This window comes from Leguminivora glycinivorella, chromosome 4 (genome assembly GCF_023078275.1).
Source record: "Leguminivora glycinivorella isolate SPB_JAAS2020 chromosome 4, LegGlyc_1.1, whole genome shotgun sequence".
Classification (NCBI taxonomy): Eukaryota; Metazoa; Arthropoda; class Insecta; order Lepidoptera; family Tortricidae; genus Leguminivora; species Leguminivora glycinivorella.
The window spans coordinates 8744259-8750378 of record NC_062974.1 but is presented as its reverse complement, the minus strand read 5'-3'; the positions used below and the strand labels follow the sequence as shown (position 1 = coordinate 8750378).

General features: G+C 35.5%; 1 long non-coding RNA gene across 1 annotated transcript; it reads left to right on the top strand.

The window, feature by feature from the left end:
- Window positions 1-2080: 2080 nt before the first annotated feature.
- On the top strand, window positions 2081-3895 carry LOC125225517. The gene is made up of 3 exons (XR_007176994.1): window positions 2081-2979; window positions 3416-3554; window positions 3841-3895. It is a non-coding gene; the product is annotated as an uncharacterized LOC125225517 (long non-coding RNA).
- The last annotated feature ends 2225 nt before the right edge of the window (window positions 3896-6120 follow it).

Genomic DNA, 6120 nt, shown 5'->3' with positions numbered 1-6120 from the left:
GAATCATCCGGGATTTTTATGTTACTATAAGTGTTTGTCCAGATGTAGAATTTAATTTAATAGCCCGAGATACCACCCGCCTGATTTACGGCAATCTCACATCTGCTAAGATTTCACGCTTACCTTTCCCAATTTTCCGTCGATTCTTCCTTGTATCGCCATAAAACTTGTTTTCAAAAACCGACGTTTACCGGTCGACTCCACACTTCGACATTGGTCATGCTGTCTGCGCGCATTCTTCTTAAAGAAACCCGTTTCTACACGGAAAATATACTCTTATGGCTTGAGACTTTTAGGTCAAAATTACTTGTTGGTTGTAAAAATCAAGCGAACAAGCAGGTGGGTACGCGACGCGATGTGTGTCACACTCATATGTAACTAAGCGTAGAACAAATTCTTTAGAATTGCTTATTAAAATATTTGTTGTTCTCGGGTTATTTATTTGTATACTTGAGGAGTCTTTGCGGCTCGCCGACAAATGTTGCGCTGAATGGCGGCTGCGCCGGCACGCTATTCAGCGCGGAGTGTGACCAATCCCTGTTTGTGAGATAATAAGATTGCAAAATTTACAATATTTGTCAGTACACACTCGTCCTTTGTTTATACGAATTGGGCCGTTGCTGTAGCAATTCAAACATTGAAATTTTTGGGCGGCTGAAGACGTTTGAACGTTAGTAGTTAGAACGAGGGTACCCGTTACCTAGGTACTTGAAAATAAGAATTTAATAGGTAGGTACTCGGAAGCAAGTTGCTGGATACTAAAATGTAGTTATTAGGTATCATAACAATTGATGTACCGGACCTATTTCATTATTTAATAAATACTAATTTCAGCTATGTGCCCTCGCATGTTCCACCACCACCTCTGGAGCTGCCACCTCTTGCAGGCGTTCATAGTCTACGGAAACTGCTCCATCGGGCGAGACGTATTCTTGGTTGCCATTAACGTACCTATTATAAAAAAATTACGTCATTTATTTCTCAATTTTTCAGAGTTTCTCAGAGTGATTTTGTCTTTAAACCTCTAAAATCTTCTTGGTTAGTCATGTTACAAAATTGAATGTTTGATTTGAGGAATCGGTGCGTTGTCATGAATAATATGACTTAGACAACACATCGTTAACGTTTGACTCAACAAGAAATTTGATTATGATACGGATCCTAGGGTTGGTTTATTCCTTGGGCAGAATTGCCATCCAGCGGGGAAATGTGGCCAGCATTATGGGCACCCTTCCGCAGGGATCGGATTTGGGACATTTCATTTGACAGTGTATTCTATGAGGTAAACTCTAGATATTAAGACTGATTTGTGTGTATTTGTATTTTTTATGTCTAATTTTGTATTGTAATGATTATGATATTTATATCACTGACTTAATAACTACTAGAATAAGTAGTTTTCCTAAATGTGGTGTAACAAAGCCAAGAACAAATAAAGTACTACTTATAAAAATATAATCACATTATGGCACCAAATGCTAAAGCAGAATGAATGAATTAAATCGCTCACGAGGAGCGGCGGCTCCCGGCTCCGGCTCATAGAACAAATCGACTCAATTATTACCAACCCGAGGAGGAAAATTAAATTGGGCTTCGGCTCGATGCTCTCAAACGATGAGACTGTTAAAACATTATGAGCTATACAATTTTTATCTCCCTCTCGGATCTTAAACGGACCTGAGGAGCACGGTTCCCGCAGACGATTCGGCGCAGGGAGAAAGAGACGCCCTACGCGCCGAAACGAGACGCAGCATTCGACCGAACGTCCGAGGTCGAATATAAATGTGGAATGTTTATGGTTCTACCGTTTTATTTTATTCCTGTGGCGGCAAAGCATTAAAATATTGTTTCAATTGAAAGCGGCAGATCAGACGGTAGGTATCTAATGAAGAGTGGATTAATAAAGGCTGACAGGTGATTGGGTTAGATTTGCAATCTTGTCGGAACCGAGAGCACTACTCGTCTTACGGGTGGTTATGAGTGCACGATAGCATCTAGCGAATAGCGTTGAAAACGTGCAAAGGCGAGCGATCGTAATGAACCAATTAATATACAAGCCTGCACACTGAGAACTCAAGTTATAGCGAAACAAATTTTAGTTAAATTTACATAACTAATTTTGTGGTGTAATACAATACTAGTCATGTTATTTTGTATTTGATGTGCAGTAATTTAATATTAGGCTGTTATTAACTTAATCAACTTAAACGAAGTAGTAGAGCTGCTGCAACAGAACTGTCTTTTTATAATTAACTTAAATGTATCCTTAATTATTATCAGTACGTTAGACTACGTTTTACCAAACTATGTATTGTTGTTCCAACAAAACTGTATATGTTTGCAGACTGTTAAAGTGTTTGATTGATTTTAACCAAATCTAATAGCATACTAATAATTTTACCTTACATAACTACCAGGTAACAATTTCATTCAAATATTAGACAAACAATTATGTTGTCTTTAATTTACTACTCTATTTATTAACAAAAAATAGTTTTGTAACAAATAAGTGATTTTACTTCTTTGTTGCTTACTTAAGCAAATGTACGAATTAAGGAAAACTATAGTTATAAAGTACGTAATGTTTAGTAAAACACTACAAAACTTTTGTTATCTGTAGCTCGAACGATTGTTTATAACATGAAACAGAATGACGCGACGCGCACAGCCGCACAGTAAACGGACCGGACCGAAGCAAACCTGTTCGTTCCCGTTTGTGTTTCCTCGAGACGAGAGTCTCAGCATTTCAGCACGCATCACAGTTTGTTCAGTCCGGTTGTTATTAATAAAATTCATGGTATTTGTGAAGAAAACCTTGGAGGCAAGGGCGGGTGCACAATATGAGTGAACTTGAGGAGGCGGCGGCGGCGGAGTCAGCCAGAACCTCCGAGTGTGAGATGCCTCGTGTACTAGTACCACTACGATGGAGGAGTACCTAGCGTCGTGGCTCTCCCTATGTAAATATTTAGATGTTTAAAGGTAAGTAACAACATTTAATAACAATAATGAATTGCATGATATGGGAGCTGTAGTTGTAGCGTAAGTAGATATCTACCAAACGTGCTTAATGCCCATAAGTAGGATTGAATACGCAATTAATTAAGTAGGTGGAAGTTTTCTTAATTCCTAAGTTTAATACGTAGGTTTACAGGGGGCAATTTACAGGTAGGTAAACACAGCAGGTAGGTTTGTAGGTCAGGAATTAATTCTACTACTAATTTCCAGTAACATAGTAAACGAGTGGTCAATACCATTACCTATATTCCTTTCACTGCGGCGTTTTCAGTTCACCTTGGTTATGGGGTTACAATTTTATTGTTATTCGTTGGAATAGTTGGAAAGTTCTATTGTATGTTCTATTATCCTTTATCAGTGAACGTTGGTATTCTGACATTTGTGTACGTTTTAATTTCAGAACACAGAAAACATATTGATATTTTGCAGTTATTATCAGAAGAGGAAATATAAGAAATTATTACAAGGCGAAACTGATTACCCAAACAGCCATGCTACAAAACATAATTAGTATAATTACGGACGCATTTTCCAAAAAAGTAAGTACCTATAGAGTCTGTTCGGAAAGAGAAGAGTAGTGAAATGTATGGGGTTGGGGTCCAATACATTCCACGACTCTTCTCTTTCCGAACAGACTAACATCACCACATCCTTTGATTTCATATGTATCTTTTAATATTAACGATTGTTTTGTTTTTGTATTTAGAACCCTTTTTTACACGATAAAAGTTCAAAATGGTTTTGTAATAAGTATGTACAAAAATAAAACATTATTAAAAAGTATACGAGGACTGAGGAAGGTACATATTAAATTGAATGTTTCAGAACATTGTGAAGAAGTCCTGGACCTGGCAGCATTTATGGCGACCCCTTTTTTGGTGCCTACTTCGAACGTAGGCAAGAGTAAGAATTAAACCAGGTCTACTCTAAACTTCTCTGGTGGCCGTCTAAGCTGATTGTGCCGGAAGGATTTTTTTTATGCATGTGAAATGTGCTGCGCAAATAGAAGAGACCATCGCACGCAGAGCGGAAAGACGGTGCGAAATGGAATTAACGTTGCCGCCGTCTAAATTGTAAGATATTCTATCAAAGCTCTAATAAACCTAACTGTAAATAATGTTCGTTACGAAATGCAGTTGATGCGTGATTTAAAATAAAATTTGTTCTTAATGCACTGGGTAGCTCTTGGGCTAAAGTAAAAGCGAAACATAAGCATAAGTTAGTATTTCCATTGTTTCTATTTTTTGATGATTACGAAATCAGAAAGTAAATAATGTTATAGTGTCATAATTTTATTATAATATTTCGGAAATACAGGAATTATTTGAATAAAACTGTACTTAGCATTTAAATGAAGAGTTTTACTATGCTACCTACCTAAAATTTGAATATTCGTATCAAGACGCTTTACGTTAATTATTTATGAAAATAATGGAATTTAATTATTGTTGTTTTTAATGTAAGTAACACCAATTCAAGTAAAACCCCGTCTTAATATGAATATTTATCAGAATTCAGTCAAATAATAAATATTATAAATATACTGTAATTCCACTATATTTTGTTAGTTAAACGTCGGATCAAATAGCTACCAGTCCATCCGGCAATTAACTTAGTACAAAAAGGGACGATATCAATGAATCCGTCCTTAAATTAATCAACGAGAGTATAGTAAAATCACATTGTATTGAAATGAATTGTAACAATACCTTCTAGTAGCATTACCTGATCACTTATTACGAATATTATCTAAGATTCAGTTTAGGACCTAAACGGAATTGCTACAGGACTAACAGGACGGAGCTAAAAACTTAAACTGAATCGTAATAAGTGATCGGGTAAGGCTACTAAAAGGTGTTGTTACAATTCATTTCAATACAATGTGATTTTACTATACTCTCGTTGATTAATTTAAGGACGGATTCATTGATATCGTCCCTTTTTGTACTAAGTTAATTGCCGGATGTACTGGTAGCTATTTGATCCGACGTTTAACTAACAAAATATAGTGGAATTACCATTTTAATTATAGATTACTAAATTGGTCGAGCTACTTGTAGCTAAACAGTTTTGTTATTAGTTACCAGACTAAACTTTCTGATTAACAACCTAAGTACTGTAACACGTCAACAAATTAAATTAGTTACCAGTTGATGAACAGTTTGACTACTAATAAATAAATCAATTCAGAAAATAATTGAACAGTTTAATTACTAAGTAAATGTAGGATTATTTAATTATTACAAAACATTTTTGTGTTTGCAACCAACTAGATGTTATAGATTCGTAAGCAATTTGGTTGTGAAATAGTTAAATTATTTGTTCCATAGTAACAAAATGGCGCTTGTACTTTTGTTGCAAATCACAAAATGTTATAATTATTACTAGACTATTACCATTGTTATAAGTAGAACATACAATTTAAAACAGTAACATAAATAGTTAAGTTGTTCATAACTCAACACAAATAACAAAACACGGTTTGGTAATGGGTAACACGTAGTTCGCAAGTCACAATTTTTAGGTAAGCAGTAACCTAAAATTTGGTTACAGTTATGCAAACATTTCTTTCAGTGTGGTTAGTTACACTTTGCAATGTGAAATGCTGATGAAAGTGCCGTTCTAACTGGACAGAAGTACAATTTAACTTGTCATTTAGATACCAGCTGTTTACCTAACGCGCCAACATTGAAATTAACGTGCAAATTTATATGAAACATCAAGTGCAGATGAAATTCTAAGAGGACTGGAAACCGAATTGCTAAAGTTAGCAATGCGATATTGATGAGTTACTTAGAAAGAATAAAAAACTGGTAAATACAATACATATATCAGCTGTATTCTACTTGCCACATACTCATGAATATGTTTCGTTTATTACCTATTGTCTTATTCGAACTATAAGGTACGTCAAATCTTAGCTCTAGATACGATATATTTCATATAAGTACCTATTTCAGTGTATTTTTTTTAATAAACGTAATTCCTCATCATACTTCGCCCGTAGGTAATTGCTTCGTGTAGTGACAGGTTAAGAATTTCACCACCTGCTTTCTTTTCGTGGGTGTCGTAGAAGTCGACTGTGAGATATGGGTTCAATTTTGG